Below are 17,212 nucleotides of genomic sequence, written 5' to 3'. Positions count from 1 at the left end.
CCCCTCGCCCCTGCGGAGGTGGGAAATGGATGTAAGTCCAACCTTAACCAGATGGTGGTCCGTCCATGATAATGGGGAAATCACAGGAGTCCCCACTCATGGAACGCCACCCTGATCAGAGTAAAATACCAAATCAAGCGTGTGACCTGCAATATGCGTTGGTCCAGAGACCACCTGGGATAGGCCCATAGTTGTCATGGCCACCATGAATTCCCTAGCCACCCCGGACAGATTGGTCCCAAAATGAACATTGAAGTCCCCCAGCACCAAGAGTCTGGGAGACTCCAGCACGAGTTCCACGACCAAGTCCGTGAGCTCAGTAAGGGATTCTGTTGGGCAGCGGGGCGATCGGTACATCAACAGAAGTCCCAATCTATCCCTGGTCCCCAAACTCAAGTACACACATTCAATATGGTCTGATACCCTGACAGGGACCCTGGTAATGGAGATGTTATCCTTATAGACCACAGCCACCCCACCTCCCCGCCCACGTCCCCTCACCTGCTCCTTTACAGAATATCCTGGAGGGAGAAGCTGGGACCAAACTGGACCACTAGCCTCCCCCAACCAAGTCTCGGTAATACATACCAGGTCGGCCCCTTCATCCATGATCAAATCATGGATGAGTTCAGGTTTATTTTGGACCAACCTGGCATTACAGAGGAGCAGGAAAAAGCTATGTGGGTTGTTGGTAGTGCTCCCCAAGGTCAAAGAGCTGGCAGGACAGCTGGAAGGGGAGACAGCTATTAAATTTCTGACTACCCTTCCCCTGGAACGGCCCGCTGACCTGCCAACGTTACTTCATCTATTCCCCACCACCACTGGGATAGCTGCCCCATAGTCAACGAAGGTGCCCCCTGTCCCCCCATCTCCAGATGAACCTAAACACATTACAGCAACTTCAACCCAAGTCTAAAACAGCTTAAAACTAATTAACTAGAAGCCCCCTAGCCCTTCCCCTTCCCTGAAGTGACTCCCCCAAAGGGGCGACCCCCTTTGGTGTCGCCCCTTCAGTGGCAACCCTGCTGCCACAAGAAGCCTTCCTATAAAGCCCAAAACTGAGCAGGTGACCCGAGGAACAGCTGAGTCACTCGGGCTGGTCCCAATCCTGCCCCCACTTCCCACAGATGTTAACTTGAGGCTGCAGCCTCACAGGGGAAGCAACAGCAGGAGGAACCCCAGCACCCCCCTGGTCTCTAACTCCAGGCAACACTGGGTGGGAGGTAGATGGACTCTCCCTTTCCCTCTCTGCTGGGCTTCTAACCTTAGCTTCTAACATTAGCCAACCTTGCCTGTGGGAAGATAATATCCTGGCTCTTGAATATGGCAATAAATCCCAAGAGTAAAACCCGTTCACTTAGCCATCCTAAGAGAAATTTAATTTGGATGTAGATCTGCACCACCAAAAATCTGCTTCAATGGCAGTTTCTGATGGGCTGGAGGAGGTATCTCAAAATATATGAATACCCACACTCCTCTCCCAAAATTTCCTCTACTGCAAAAAAACAAAAAACAAACAAACAAACAAACAGCGCCAGAATTAAAAACATTAAGATATCCTACACAGCTGCATCCATCTCTGAGAATTCCTGCTACTGTTCTGGGGAAATTATTCCAAAATTATATACTAGTTATAATCATATGCAATTTAAATTTGATTATGGCCAATTTTTGGCCTTAGTTCACAGTCTTTTTTATACAGTATAAAATTCTCTCCTATGGCATAAATAAACAATTGTAAAATGGGTTGTATGGCCTCTGAACTGGTTTCCTGTTTGTGCAACCTGATGTGCAGCAGGCTGATGAGGTCGCCTGAATCTAAACTTGAAAAGCTGGTGCTGGGAAACTAGCTCCAGAGCATAGGCAGAGTACAAACAAAAAATTACAAATAACAAAAAGGGGGGAAACACTAGTTATTTGTCAATTGACATATATTCATCACAATAATTTTTATCACAATAACTTTAAGTTGTGTCTGAACATCCGTTTATATCATAAAAGCATAATGCTAACCTTTTGTTTATTAGAATGTGTGTGGTGATGTGACTGGCGGGCTCCAGGGCAGATCCTCTTGCTTAGAACTTGTTTATTTCCATTTATTCCATCTCATTCATTTCTCTCAACCCACCTGAGCGGAGTGCAGACAGAGGGAAAGCTTGTTAATTAGAATGTATGTGGGGGTGTGACTGACAGGCACCAGGGCAGGCCAGAACTGCCTAAGAGCATTCAACTCAGACTCTGTACTTATTTATTGTTTTCTTATTCAAGTATTTGAATAAGATTTGTCCGGGTGAGGAAAAGATAGCTTGGGAGGGAGGGAAATGTCTTGGGGGTAGTTTACAAATTGAGGGGGTAACTTCTGAAATGCTTGAACCTGAGCCAAACTAACTCCATTGGTCTTCCTCCATTTCTTATTCAAGCTTATTTCCATTATTTTGCTTCTCTTTTCATTTGTTTCTCTCCTCCCCCGCCTCCAAAATTATATCTCTAGGCACCCTTTTTCTTACATTTTTGTAATGTTTGTCACTATCACATTATTTAAATATCTTTTCTTAAATAATAATACTGCTGCTGCAGTAACATCTATTTAAATGTTGTTTCAGTCAATGAGGCCTAGCAGATGGTTGAACCCTAAACACCAGAGTACCCAATGTCCTCCAACAGCAAGCGTTTATTTAATAATAACAATAATAACAACCACAACAACCAGTCAATAGCACCTGTCTGACTGTGTAAACAAGAAATAATAATAATAATAATTAATAAAGGCCCCTGCTCTAGCCTCTCAGACTACAGTCAAATCACCAATCATTGAATCATTTCAAACAACCAATTAACGGAAAGTCTTTCAGGAAAACCTCTCTGTTGTTCCCTCACCCCAGCTCTGGTAGGCTATGAAGCAGAAGTTCGCTGCCAACATCATGGCTACTACTTCCACTGTTATTTCAGTCAGTTAAGAACAATGAACTTAAATAACAGCAAAAGCTGTTATTTTGCTCATGAACTTCTAGTTCACAGCCTACTAATGCTTGAATAAGAAAGCAAGAGACAAGTACAGAGCCCGAGTTGAATGCTCTTAGGCAGTTCTGGCCTGCCCTGTGCCAGTCACACCACCACACACATTCTAATTAACAAGCTTTCCCCCTTTCTGCACTCTGCTCAAGTGGGTTGAGAGAAATGAATGAGATGGAATACATGGAAATACGTTTGAACAGGAAAGGAATGGAGGAGAAATGAACTGAAGGCAAAAGCAGGCTGAGGGGAGGGAGGAGTGCTTCAGTCAGGGGTGTAGCTAGGGAGAGAGGGGCCCCATGTTTGCCCCTCTCCCTGGTGGCCCCTCAGAATGGGGGAGATAATGAAGAAAATAGGGAGGGGTGGAGCTAGCCTGGGGGCCCCTCAGGAGCTGGGGCCCCGGGTCCTTTGAACCCATCCGCTCAATTATAGCTACACCCCTAGCTTCAGTGCTGAGTGGTAGGCGATCCTCATGTGATCTGAGAGCCCATGATGATCTTATGGAAAATAGCACAGAAAATATTAGTAGGCTGCAGAATAATCCAGTGCATATTTACTCAGAGGTAAGTTCTGTTCTTTCCTATGGGACTTTCTCCTAAGTCATTGTACATGTACAAGAAAGAACGCAGCCTTGAAGCTTCAGACTTCTGAATTTGCCAAGTTACTCAGTCCAGTCCAGTTTTATTTCAATACAAAGTAGGCAGATAAAAAACTTTAAGCATTAATAACAATTCATCCTTAAGTATAACAATTGGATTAAGTATTAGAGTCTGATTCTATTAGCTACCACACAAAATTTGGCTACATTGTATGTAATGTCAGAATCATGTCAGCAAGAAGAAAACAAACAAAAAACTCAGCTGAATGGCCTGGAGCAAAGTTGCTCTGATATGTGGATGATTCTGAATCATCCTAAAGGCAGTCTGCAGCTGCTCAGAAAAAGGTGCAGTTTTAAACTGCTTCTAACCTGCTCTACTTGCATTCCCCCCCCAGTAGTTTCAGTTCTGCCTTCAAGCCCCTCTGAGTGACGATGTGTGTTGTTGGTTGCACGTACTATGTGGCTATGAGTTTTGCTCAAGATTATGTGCAGTGCTCTGGGTTATTATGTGGTGAAACAGACTGTATGCCCAACCCCAGTTCATTTTATGTTTGTTGGAGATAAGGGCACTCTGCATATGTTCAGATGCAGTCTGCTCTGGGCGTTGCTGATTGTGGACTACATAGTGAGGAATTCTCAAACTCTTGAGAAGCTGGTTCACTATAGTAGATAAAGGCATATGTTTATGAGTTGCAAATCCCTTCTGGAAATCTCATTACTACCATGAAGGCACTAGGTGATATTAAGCCACTCTCTCTGAATCACAGATGCTTTACCTGCTTCCTGAAGGACTTTCCTGAAGAACCACGCATGCATCACTTGACAGCAGGTAAGCCTCTCACCTGGTCTATTAAGTGAAGGGGAATTTACTTGGGGCAGGACCTGGGTTGCTTTTCCTTCTTAAACATAAGTAGTAGCAGCGAATGTTGGTTGAAATAAGTGCTTTGGTGTTTTAGGATCTAGTCCCCATCCCTTCATTGAATTCAGTTTGTGGCCTTGAGCAAGTTACTTGTTTGGTCTGCATGTGGGTTGTTTCATCTGTTCCGATAGCGGCGCACGCAGTTCTGTAGCAACCTGATGTCATGTGTGGATGACAGGAGACTTGTAAGCACAGGCAATGGTTGTACCCCAGAGATGAACAGAGTGTTTTCTGCAGGCTCCACCCCCTTGCTGGACTCTCCTAATGGGGAACTGGTCTGGCAGGCTGAATACACTTTTTGGAGGCACCAGTTCTTGCTGTTGGACACAGCTGAGCCAAGGCGAAAGGTCAAACACATGTCAATCCCATATGTTCTAGTGGGAGAGATTTAAGCAGGTGTTTAACTCTCCCATTAAAATAAATGAGATTAAGAAGTGGTTAATTTTGGCTAGATCATAACCCACCTGCCCCCACCACTTTAGCACTTCGTCATGTTAACAAGTTCAAGTGCTAAATACTTCTCCTGAATCCTTAGGGGGAAAGGAATTGTCCAAGCAACCCTCTTTTGTGTGTAAATGATCCAAAAAGGCATTTATTATATGTTAAAAAGTGTAATAAGGGTGAAGCCAGCACCTCAACTGGGAGTTATTCGCACTTGGCCTCAGACTTCAGGGTAAATGCTGAGCAAAGCCACTTTGAAGTACACTCGTGGCATTGAGGGAAGCAGCCCCTCCCCTCCCTCTGCTCTCGGTTTTCTTTTGAAACAAGTCCACATGGCAGGTGTCAGTGTTTTCCTTCTAGCCAATAGGAGTGGGGGGGGGGGCAGGGAGAGCTCCCTGCAGAGATAGAGATTTTTCTGCAGAGAAAACCAGCATTTAAAAAACCCAGTCATACATTGAGAAAAGCTAGAATTCGCATCACAAAGCCAGGTTTGTGTGTGGAGTGGCTCCAAGAATCTCAAAGGGACGTCGAGGTAAGTTTGGCTGGTGTGTGAACGCACATGCTCTCTTCTGAAGGAGATTTTAGGCAGAAGCCCCGTGTGTAAAGTCTCCTGACTAAGTTTCTGATCTGATTTTTTGTTCCATGAGCTAAGCTTGGCCTTCCTTGCATCTAGAGCAGACAGTGGCCAATACTGGCATTTAAATATATAGTGATGAAGAGTGAATGTGTGCCTGTTTACCTTAAAATCTAATGAATCAACCAGGAACATCTGGAAAGCAGTTTTGGCCTACGATGTCAAGGCCATAAAACATAGTGTACTTGTCTTCTAGTGGAATTTCAAAATGGGATAAGAGAGGCATGTTTAGATAATCTTACTTGATCAGCATAAATCCTGTGAGAGTCTACACATCTGTCACAGATATGGCACCTTTATGTTCTTGTTTGTTTTCAATCGGATCTAGCTCACATTACTCCTGTGGTTCTCATGTATATTGTATTTTCCACCAGATAGTGTTGTATCCAGCAGCATTGCTGTGGCATTCTTTACACACTCTGCTTTAAACAACAGTTAGTTGCCAGTAATTGTTCCGGCAAAGCAGTTAATTACACAGAACATCTACCTGTTGTCTGTACTAGTTTCCTGAGCTTGGCTGCAGGCTATAGAATTTTACTAGGTGAAAGGGCAGCAGATTATTTTGGCTGTATAAAGAAACACATGCTTTGAAGCACGTTCTCACTTTCCCTTTGTAATGCTCTGGCCCTTTTGAGAGTGAGATGGAGTTCCATTGATACTAACAAACCGGGGAGGCCAACCTGTAGCTCTCTTGCTGTGGCTGGACTAAATAATAAATGGCAGCAGGGGATTATGGGAGTTGTAATTCAGCCATAGCAGGAGAGCCTCAGGTTGACCACCCCTGGTCTAATGGTTTCAATGGAACTCCATATCATTCTCAATAGGGCCAGATCATTACAAGGGAAAAGTGAGAACGTGCTTTGAACTGCAGCAGGGGATGATGGGAATGTTAGCCGATCAACAACTGGAGAGATGGGCCATCCCTGCAATAAACATAAGCCTTTATCTCCTCATCTTATCAGCCACCATGATCCTAAAACTCAACACTAGTACCACCTGCCTGCCAGCAAGATGAGGGGACAGGGAGAAGGTGGTGGTGGTGGTGGTAGCAGTGGCATGCTGGAACCAGTGGCATACTGGAACCAGTGTTCTCTCTAACAGGGATTCCAATCCCAGATGCTGTTCACTACAACTTCCAGCATTCTCAGCTGCAATGTCCTTTGGCTGGGGATTCTGGGAATTGTAGTCAACAACATCTGGGAATTCCTGTTAGAGGGACGACTGGCAGGAACCCCTCTTTCCTTCATTCCTTTTTGTGCTGCTTAGATAAAAGGAGACAGCACACGTTACTTTATAGGCATTTCGTTAGGGCCCCTAGAGAGAGGAGTTTTGACAGCTCTTTCCAAATTGTTTACCCTCTCAAGGGTGTTCAGATTTCTTGGGCAAACATAACACTCATTAAGGCATTCATAAAATTCCATTGGATTTCAGGGCATGAAACTGAGCGGATACTGTTGTAACTGGTGTTGCTCCCAAGTACTTGCTGTCACAGAACTAAGGGCATGTGATGGGATGGAAACAAGTTCACAGGAGCACAGGATCAGTAAGGCTTTCAGGACAGTGTTGACATGTTTGTTCTACTGCGTCCCCTTTGCTGGCTGTAGCAAGGGTAGGCAATATTGAGAGCCCTTTGGGGACAGGGAGCCATTTAATTTATTTCTTTGTTTCTGTATGTAATTCTTTGGGAACTCTGGTTGGAAAGCGGTATATAAATAAAAATATTTGGAAGTGAACAAAAGATCTTGTCTGTTTAAAGGCAAACTAGGCACAGCTGGTGACTGTTTAGAATTGCATCAGGAAGCACAGAGAATCAAAGGAGGCTTAAAACTGCTGTTTTATTTCCCTTTGTTAATGATTGTTAGTGATTATTAGTTTTGTTCATTCAGTCATCTTTATTCGGTCCATTGACCAGCAAGACATTAGTTTTGTTAATAACGTAGTGATTAGCAGCTGTTGGTGCAGCCTTAATTTCTGAGATAGGACTACTGAGTGAACACGTATCTATTTAGAAGGCTTACATCCCCCCATTTTATTGATTGATCTATCATATTTATATACCACCTGATATGTGTATCTCTAGGCAGTGTACATTTACCCTAATAGACTCTCAAGACCAGCCTCCACAACACACTCCTCCCCGTAATCCATGCACAGAGTGCAGTTGCCTGTGTGGTACTCATCTGTCGGGACAGATGGGACATGATGAATACTGCAAACTCGGTTTGTGCACTTTTTGCTGTGGAGCTTCAGAGCATTTCATCCCAACTGCCATCTAAAGGGTGAGATGGGAGAATGAAAGGAGTGGGGTTTTTTGGCCTTAAGATAGTGATTTGGCACACTCTGCAAACTGACTAGCCTGTTGCCTTATGTATCCTTATAAAGTGAATGATTTACAACACACAACCTGTTCTTAGACTTTTACATACTTCTTGCATATTATTACCTCTCCATCTCATCTTGAACTATTATCTGGTGCTCTCTTATTGCTTCTTTTCAGATATACAGCTCTATCAAAGACACATTTGCTTGGAAGTAAGTTCCACTAAGGTCACTGGGGCGACTTCCTTGTATGCATGCTTAGGATAACAGGTCTAACTAAATTGCTGCCATTTTGGGGCACTAGATGGCAGACACAGTCCACCAAACAATTTAAAAACGTGTTGAAGGAAAGATAAATTTAGCTCTGTAGATGGTTTTCCTTTTCAAGCGGCAGAGATCTTTTCTAAGAAGTTAATATTTTATTTTTGAATGCTCATTTGCGTTTAGCCACTACAATTATTCCAGAATAAGCAGCAGGTTTAATGGAGGAGTATCCAGAATTACAAAAAGGGAGGAAAATGTAGGATGTACTTAGTTGTGGGCAGCGGCACTCTTCCCCCTGGACTTCCAAGCCAAAGTCCAGGGCCTCCACACACCCTGGGGGCCCCCCAATCCTCTTTAGTCTGTGGTGTGGTAGCATGCTGCCAGCCCATACTGTGCCAGGTGGTCAAGCGTGTAACCTGTGCCGGGTGCTGAGCATGACCTCTAGACAAAGGGGTGTGTGGGGAAAGAAATATGTGGAATGGGAATATGTTAAGCTGCATGTTGAAATGTTTCTGCCTATGCATATCTGCATAAATATACCTGCTTTATAGTTTTACATTTTTGTGAGTTCAGTTGCTGTTTGTGTCCTCAATAATCTACATGCTAAAAATACTGCTTGTGTCTGTGTGTGTAGGGGGACGATGCTTAACTTGTAGCAGGGGTGGGGCCAGGCCTTTAGGTCCTGGCTCCAAAATTACCTAGGTGCACCTCTGGTTCTGGGAAAGAGTGTACTGAATGTGATGCTTAGGGATCAGGATTATGATGTTAAAGGCCAATAGTGATTTGTTCTTGGTGTGAATGTTTTGAGCTATTCAGAAAGAAGACAGAGGCTGCTATCCTATGCACTTATTTGGCAGTAAGCCCCACTGAAAACAGTGGGACTGACTTCTGTGTTGGCATGCACAGGACAGGACTGTAATGGCACTTCTAGACTGTAGGGAGAAATAGATAAATGAATGACTGGTGTCCTCTTACTGGCTTGACAATATACCTGTGTCATGCCAGTAACACAGCTGTGTTCAGGTAGCTCACACAAATAGTTTTAGATTTTCCCCCTCATTTGATTCTATAAATATGAAATTTTTACTTTTAAAACAAAAATAGTAACCATAGTTCTTTCAACAAAAAACTGAGGAAAGGAAGCATACAGCAATTGCAAGGTTCAGGACAACTACTCATGTGTCCATAGCTTGAGCATACGTAGCATATTGAGCATATGTAACATATTGGGCTGGTTTGCAACCAGCCCAACACACACGAATAGTCTGTTTTCCTATAATATAATAATGGTGATTATATTTTATGCACACACACACTCAAACACACACGCTTAAACACTGGAGGATACACTCATATTTTAACATTTCAGAAAGGGATACTCGATACTTTCCTGAAATATAACCAGTTTTAAAATGGGCAACCTAGCAGAAAGCCAGTCTTGCGATAGTGAGCATGAATTGTCCCTTTTGCTAAGCAGGGTTCACCTTGGTTTGCATTTGGACAGATGACTACATGTGAGCACTGCCTGCTGTAAGATATTCCAGAGAATGGGGCCAAGCTCAAGTGGAAGAGGATCTGCATACTTGCATGCAGAAGGCCACAGGTTCAATCCTTGACATCTCCAGGTAGGTCTGGGAAAGACTCCTGCTTGAAACCTTAGAGAGCCTCTGCCAGTCAGTGTAGACAATACTGAGCTAGATGGACCAATGATCTGACTCGGTATAAGGCAGTTTTCTATGTTTCTCTGTTCCTCCTATGTTCTGCAGCTCAGTTTCCCTATTTTTTCCATACTGAAGTGTCTAAAATAAGCCATTGGCCAATGGAAAGTGAATGTAAATTTCCATATATGGCAAGTTTTAGAATAAGGGTGTCATATCAGTTTATTTCATTAGGTACTAGTAAAATGTACTTTATTTCATTAAGTATATTTTGCCAATCTTTTATTTTGCAGAAGGGTTGCTGAGAGTTTAGCCAACTATACTTTATAAGCACTACTATTTAAAAACACTTCCTCAGATTACAGTTGTAAAGTACAATACAAAGGGGAAAGAGAGAGTAATTTGTTCTTAATAATTTTTTAAAGCTCCTCTGCGGGCAGAAATGGGGTTTTTTTGGGAGTCTCCAAAGTATGAAAAACTCTTATTGCCTAAATTCTGAAAACAGAGGCAAGGAATGACCATAGACTTCCATTTCTGAGCATTAATCCTTGGAGGCAACTGTCTTCTGGATGGGAAATTCTCAATGGGCACAGTACTTGAACAATATTTGTAAATTAAATTCCATTTTATACAGCTATGAACTTGTTTAACAATAGTTCTAAGAGGCATTGACATCACTAGGACAACATGTTCATTCTGTCCTTACAAAGGAGCCATTTCTAGAATATCTCAGTTATTGATTGATTAAGTTTCATCAAGTCAGTGTCGACTCTTAGTGACCACATAGATTCTCTCCAGGCTGATCTATCTTCAACTTGGCCTTTAAGGTCTCTCAGTGGTGCATTCATTGCTCAAAACTCTTCTCCAGCACCAAAGTTCAAAAGCATCAATACTCTCTTTATCCTGCTTCTTCAAAGTCCAGCTTTCACATCAATAGAGTGCCACGAGAAAAACCATTGTCCAAATGCTTCTAATCTTGGTAGGTGTAGACATGTCACAGTATATTCTTTCCAAGGCCTTCATTGCAACCCTACCAAGTGCTAGTCTTTCTTGACCGCTGGATCCTTTACTATTGATGGTCGATCCTAAAAGGCAGAAGCTACCCACCGCTTCAATGTCTTCATTGTCAATTCTGAGGCTGGTTGCTGTATCCATTGTCATTAGTTTAGTCTTCTTTACATTTAGTCGTAGTCCCATTTTTTCACTATGCTCCTTGACTTTCATTACTATAGCTTGCAGATCATCCACATTCTCAGCTATCAAAGTGGTGTCATCAGTGTAGCACAAGTTATCGATGTTTCTTCCTCCAACTTTAAAACCACGCTCATCTTCTTCCAATCCAGCTTCTCTCAGTATATGTTCAGCATATAAACTGAATAAAGAAGGAGAAAGTATACAGCCTTGTCTTACTCTTTTTGCCAATCTGGAACCAGTCTGTTTCACCATGTTCCATCTGGACTGTAGCTTTCTGTCCTGTGTATAGGTTTCTCATTAGAACAATGAGATGTTCTGGGATGCCCATTTTCCTAAAGATATTCCACAACTTGACATGGTCGATGCAATTAAGGGCTTTTCAGTAGTCAATAAAGCACATATTGACTTCTTTGTGGTATTTTTTGGCCTTCAGTTATTGCCTCTCTCTTATTCCCAACATAACTTGCAGCTCGCTTTAATTTTAGTTAAATGCTAACAACGCCCACCCCTCACACTTTTGCTTGCATTGCATGGGTAACTTCTAGGAGCAGCCCATTTCAAAAATATTGTTCTGATTGCACCAGTCAATAAGTTCTTTTGGGGTTCAGTACAGTGGTAGTAACTATAGCAGGGCTTGACAACTCCAGTTGTTTTTGGACTACAACTCCCATCATCCCCAGCCACAGTGGCCAATTGCCAATTGGTTTGATGGGAGTTGTAGTCCAATATCTGCAGGAGGGCCAAAGTTGTGGAGCCCTGAACTAAAGTAATATTTTCTCCCAGCAATAGTAACTAAGTACATTTAGCAAACCTGGCAGCTTATTTCTATGACTTTTATTCAGTTATCTGACATTTAGGAACCACATTTCTTGGCCCTTTTCTGCCTCAGCACACTTTGTGTTTACATAGGAACATAAGAAGCTGCCTTATGCTGAATCAGATCATTGATCCATCTAGACCGGCAGTGGCTTCTCCAAGGTTTCAGGCAGGAGTCTTTCCCAGCTCTACCTGGAGATGCTGCCAGGGATTGAAACTGAGATCTTCTGCATGCGAAGCAAGCAGGTCTGGCCCAAGGATTGTTGGTGCTCCAGACAAAGCCTGGCTTTGTTGCCCCTTCACCTGTGTGAGTGGGGGCCCATACGGGCTGGGGGTGCAACAGCATACTCCACAGGTTGCTGCCCCAGGCGGCTGCCTAGATTTGCCTAGCAGGAGGCTTGGCTCTCTGTGGGGCATATGCGCCAGGCCATCAGTGCTCCACCCCACATGGTGCCCTAGCTTTGGCCCCATCCCCAAACTTTATTTTGGAAATGAGTAATATTTTATGCTCCACTTACAATCATTCTTACACAAACTGGAACCCTGAAATGTACCCTTTTGGTATGGCGAAGAGCCATCCTTGTTCCTTAGAGAAGTACAGCTGTGGAAACCATGCAAATCAACCCAATTCAAAATTTTCAAATAGATGTAGTATTAAGTCCTGCTACATTTCTCACAGGACTAAAAAAAAAGTGTGTGGAATCCGCTTTTCTACCTGTCTTATGCAGGAGGCAGAGTTGATCCTGCAATAAACATTCTTAGGCTACGTAAGTTGGTTATTAGGCTGCTGGTAGGTAGTGCTGAAGGCAATTGACCACATTGCAGTGGAGGTTGGGTTAAGGTATGTGTGCACGTGAGATGTTCTGTGTGTTTCTGCAGGGACGGAGCTTGGATCTTGATACACAAAGCTACTTGCAGTCTTCTTCTGGGAAGCAAAGGGCAGATGCTACCTGACCTGCAGCCGCCGCTATTTTTATTTCATTTCCCCTGTGGCCTAGCTCCAAGCTGTTCAGAATTAACTCTGATAACATAACCAGAGATGAGTCCAAACAAACAGTTCTGGCTGCAGACTGTCTACAAGGGAAGGAATGATTTAGTTATTGCTTATCCCTTTCGATTCTGATTTCTTATTCCCATTAGTGACACACTGGCTGTAAGCAAAAAAACTTATTCATTCTCTAGAAATGCAATATTTATTCAAAACAATTTTTATTTGCCTTGGCTTCTTTCTGGTGCCATAAAGTGATAGCCAGCACCAAGTGCTTACATAGCCAACATGTGCATCTGAGTCATATTTATGATCCTTATTGCAAAAAAAGCACATGTTTTTTGTTGTTTGGTGCAATCAAGCAGGACTCAAGGCCTGAGCACGTCTTAAGCATAACCTTTCTCTGGAATCTACAGAGATTTGCCATGCTCCATATTTAGACCTTGTGGGTGGAAGGCAACCAAGGGCCAACTTTTTATGCCATTACATCACAGGAATCAAGAGCTTTGTGCTGGAGGATCCAAGACAATTAATGAAGAGCAGCTGCTTGCATTTAAATCACAACAGCAAATTAATTTTTAGTAAAAAGAAGCAGGATCATTTTGAAACTTAAATTAAACATATCCCCTTTTCAAAATAACCGAATAAGGATTAACATTTACAAAGGAAAGGTTCAAGGTTCAGCAAAGCTCTAATTAACTGATTACACTCTGCTAGTTAAGCAGTTGGCTTCTAGAAATAATTGCAACTATCAAAATATTTCACCAGATGTGTATACTACATACCCATTTGGTGAAATAATTGAGTGGGTGCAATTAATAACTACTATTAAGATAGCACCGTTGCTGCTCTCTTGGCTTCTAATGGAGAATGATATAATTGGTGGCCCAAGCTGTGGGGGTGGGGGGGAGGAATGCATTCTTGGATCTGACCTGTGGTTCTTCAGCTATGAAGTATGACATCTAGTTGTGAAGTTCTAGTTCTGGAAATCCAGCACACTCTAGTTATGCCTGTTTGTTCAGTTGAGTATTGTTCTCCCTGTGAGTCAAAAGGCAATAGATCAGTGCAGTCCAGCTGCTTTGTTGGCTCTGTTGAAATTGCTTTCTTGCATTTTCACATTTGGGATCTGCATATGCAGAGGCCAGACGTGGAACCAATGGCCCATAGGGAAGACCTTGATCCTCATCGAAATGACTAGCCATTGCCTTTTGTGTTAAATTTTTGTTTCATGCAAGTGTGGAGATACTATATTTAGAAGCGATGTGGGCATAGCAAATCCAAATAACAGTGTGCTTGTCTGAAAATACACATGAAGACTAAGACAATGCTACATATGCTTCCAGAACTGGAAATCTTTTGCTTCTGTTTTCTTTGCTCACAAGTACACTGAGCTCCACTAGACCCTTGTACTCTGTTGAAGGGTACAGATCCTCATACTTCACGAGCCCTTCATACTCTAACCAAAGCATATGTGGAGAATTGGGGAGCGAATGGAAGGAACAGGGAATACCTTTCTACATTCTTGGGCATTCTTAATAAAATTTCTCCAAATTAGGTTCCATGTTTGTATGTCTGTCCCTAAGTCTGTCTGTCTGCCAATTCCTCCTGAACTGCTTTACCTACTGGGCAGAGAAGTACTATCCTGAAGCTGAAAGGAGTGGAAGATAGGCTGTGTTGGTAGAATCTGAAAACCTTCACCTAGGGAAATGCCAGTACCTTTCCTTCACGAACTTCAGTGCAAAAACCACTACTGAGTTTACAAATGTACATGCTCAGATTGTCTGAATATGCAGATTTAGTGTCTTTGACTTTAGCTGGAAGCAGATCAATCCACTCCTTTTACTCACACCTATTTCCACGATTATTCTGAAGGGGATGAGCATCTAAAGTGTCACCACAGGGATGAGTTGTAAATGAGTAGAACTGAAAGGAAGAAAGAAGGTTGACAGAAACCTGACAGAGTGGTTATTTATTTTACTATTTTACTTGTAAATTTCTAGCATAAATGAAAACTTTTTCTTTACTTTTGCATTCCTATCTTGATTTGATTTCATCTATCAACCTTCTCTCTTTTTAATTCTTTTACTCTCACTCAGCCATCAACAAACATTTCCCTTATCTGTTCCACTCACCTTTTGCTTTTGTCTTATATTAATTTAAGAAGTGGACTGTGTATATTAATTCATGTATAGCATGTAGTATATTTTATGTTTTACAAATGAGTGATAATGAGATTATTGTTTCAAGAGACTGAATTTTTTTAGAATCCATTTAGTCAGAAGCCCTTACACCTCCATCAATTTCCTTTGTGAGTCCCAACTGTACATTTTGTTAAAGTCAGTCTTGACCTCTCATTGCTGCATACGCAAAGTGTTATTTCCATCATCTAAATGCTCCGAACTATCCTTCACCATTATCTGAAGGCTCCAGACTATGCTTCAGCCCCTATCTGAAAGGCTTCTGGGGTCCTCAGACTTTTCATCTGTCTTCTGCCAAGATGCCTTGATTGGAGATCCTGGTGAGACCTTCTTCCGGTTTCTCCTAAGGGTGCTGCTGTTTACTCCATCTTTGCTTAATAACTTCAGTTTGCAGTTTCTCTTCAAGGAAGTTAAATTCCAATTCTTACACAAATGTTTCAAGTTGCCTGTTCTCCAAGTTAGCCTTTTCAGGTGAGCTTTTTACTGGGTCAATTGTAGTGGGAAGAGCACTGGATGCATACAGTGAATGGTTGGCATCTAGCATTTTTGCAGGCCGCTGTGGGAAGTAGATGGTGGACTTGGTGGAGTTTTGGTTTGAACCAATCAGGCTCTTGTTGGGACTTTCTGGGGCGGAGCCACCATTGGGTAAATGGGTTCAAAGAATCCAGGCCACGACCAATCAGGGGCTTTGAGTGCGGCTCAGACACCCCCACCCCCGGGTCTGACGTCAGACACCCCCACCCCCGGGTCTGACGTCAGACACGGGGGTGTTATTTCGGTCCCAAACAGGGCCATGCAGCCCCGTTTAGAATCCAAACCAGCCTGCGCTGCATTGGCAGCGCAGCCAGAGTGACTCTCCCTGCCTTAAAGGCAGGGAGAGCTGCTCTTGGTCTTGCTGCCAATACAACGGGGCCAATTGAGCTTCCTCCCAAATGGGGCTGCACGGCCCCGTTTAGGAGAGAGATCAGCCCTGCTGCATTGGCAGGGAGATTAAAGCAGGGAGATTTAAGGTAGGGAGAGTCACTCCGGCCCACGCTGCCCAATGCAGCATGGGTCAATCTCCCTTCCAAATGGGGTCGCGTGCCCCCTTTGGGAAGGAGACCACATCCCCCGCACCTGATGTCAGACATGGCGGCATGGCTAGCTGGGCCCCTGCGTCTGATGTCAGACATGGGGGGGCGGGGCCAGGGGGCCGCATTGGTGGCCACATACGGGTCGCCGCCAGCCTCCCTATGCTGCTGGACTCGCTAATATTTACATATGTAATTGAGGGAAACGTTGGAGGAAACTGAATCTGACACCCTTCTGGCCGTTCTTATGTTCTCAGTGTTCTCAAGATGGCCATCTTATGTTCTTAAGATGGCCATCTAGTCTAGCATCCTGTAGGGATGTGCACAAACCTGTTTGATGTTCTATTCTTAGAACGCTGAACAGGTTCGGAACACCAGCGTTCAAACCGGTTCAAATGTGGGGGTGGGGTGGCTTTAAGGACAGGGGAGGGTGCACTTCTCCCCCATCATGCTTCCCTTCCGGCACTCTGTGGATAAATAGCCTGTCGAGGCGGCAGCGTAGCTCCTTGCTGCCCCATTGTTTCCCTAACTGGAAGTGCCATGTGCGCATGCACGTGTTGCAGGCAGGTGTGTGCACGATGTGCGCATGCATGTCCATGCCACTTTCAGTCAGGAAAACAACAGGGCGGCAAGGAGGGGGACTATTTACCCACAGAGCGCCTGAGGGGGAAGTGTAATGGGGATGGGGGTGGTAAGTGCACCATCCCCCGTCATTAAAGCCACCCTGCCCCATCATCGGCTTGAAGGAAGCTGGTTCCACGCACATCCCTAGCATCCTGTTTCACACAGTGCCCACCAGATGCTTCTGAGAAGCCCACAGGCAAAAGGTATGTGCATGCCCTCTCCCCTGCTGTCACTCCCCTGCAAATGGTATTTAGCGGCATCGCCTCTGCGGCTGGAGGTGGCCTTTAGCCATTGATAGACCTGTCCTCCATGACTTTGTCTGAGTCCCTTTTAAAGCCATCCAGTCTTTCACCCCTACAACAAGTAAAGCTCAGAAGCAAATGCTGCACAAGTAGTGCTAAATTCACATAGACATTGGTTCCAAAGCAACAGCGGAACCCTTAGGAGAGCCCTCAAATTACTCCATTCAGCCAGGAA

General features: G+C 43.8%; 1 long non-coding RNA gene across 1 annotated transcript in view; it reads left to right on the top strand.

Annotated features, from left to right (window-relative positions):
* The first annotated feature begins 5,366 nt into the window (after positions 1-5,366).
* Positions 5,367-17,212, top strand: part of LOC128335964 (uncharacterized) — a 132,192-nt gene continuing 120,346 nt past the window's right edge. The window contains exon 1 of the long non-coding RNA XR_008311791.1: positions 5,367-5,502. This is a non-coding gene — a long non-coding RNA (uncharacterized LOC128335964). The remainder of the gene's footprint in view (positions 5,503-17,212) is intronic.

Source organism: Hemicordylus capensis, chromosome 1 (assembly GCF_027244095.1).
Source record: "Hemicordylus capensis ecotype Gifberg chromosome 1, rHemCap1.1.pri, whole genome shotgun sequence".
NCBI lineage: Eukaryota > Metazoa > Chordata > Lepidosauria > Squamata > Cordylidae > Hemicordylus > Hemicordylus capensis.
This window is presented reverse-complemented; position numbering and strand designations above follow the sequence as displayed.